Raw genomic sequence first — 692 nt, forward strand, 5'->3', positions numbered from 1 at the left:
TGTTTGCTTCAGTTCCAGGCTGAATCCTCCTGGGAAATCTCTTCATCATATTTCAGGAATCTGGGAGTGTGAGCTCAGAGATTTGGCTTTCAACATCTCTGAAATGGTTCTCTTCATGTTTAATGTGATTCACCCATCATCTTCTGAGTCCCTACCGCAGGCATAAGTGGACCTGGAAAGCAGAAGGATAAAGATGTCAGAACCCTGGCACTAAAAACTGATTTCACCTATAGAACTATGGGTGATGTTCATTGAAAAGGAATGCTCTCTGGTTAGCTGGGGAATCTGTTGACCCTGTATATTTTCTTAATGTAGTTGAAATACTGGTATCTCCTATAAGATTGATGCTAATGGAAATTTCAGACAATGAGTTCAGTAGGAGAGGGCAAAGTATTTGGTAAGGTGGGCCTTTCATGGACAAGGTGAGAAAAGCCTTCTCCCTTCACAGCATCCACCTTAATCTTTCTTCTCTCAGAGATAATGGGAATCATCAAAGCAGCTTTGTCCCTCTGGTTAAGAGACCTTCCATATGTCCTTATCTTCTCCATGTGCCACTTCCTCACTTCTATCCATTATGTTTCTCCACGTGTCTGATGGATAGCTCAGCTTTCCCTCTTCACATCTGAATTAGACATGAATGAGTGAAAAATACTAGAGGGGCTGGCCATCCTTGACTTCTTTTTACTCTTCTC

The sequence above is a fragment of the Prionailurus bengalensis genome, chromosome B4 (assembly GCF_016509475.1).
Source record: "Prionailurus bengalensis isolate Pbe53 chromosome B4, Fcat_Pben_1.1_paternal_pri, whole genome shotgun sequence".
Lineage (NCBI taxonomy): Eukaryota > Metazoa > Chordata > Mammalia > Carnivora > Felidae > Prionailurus > Prionailurus bengalensis.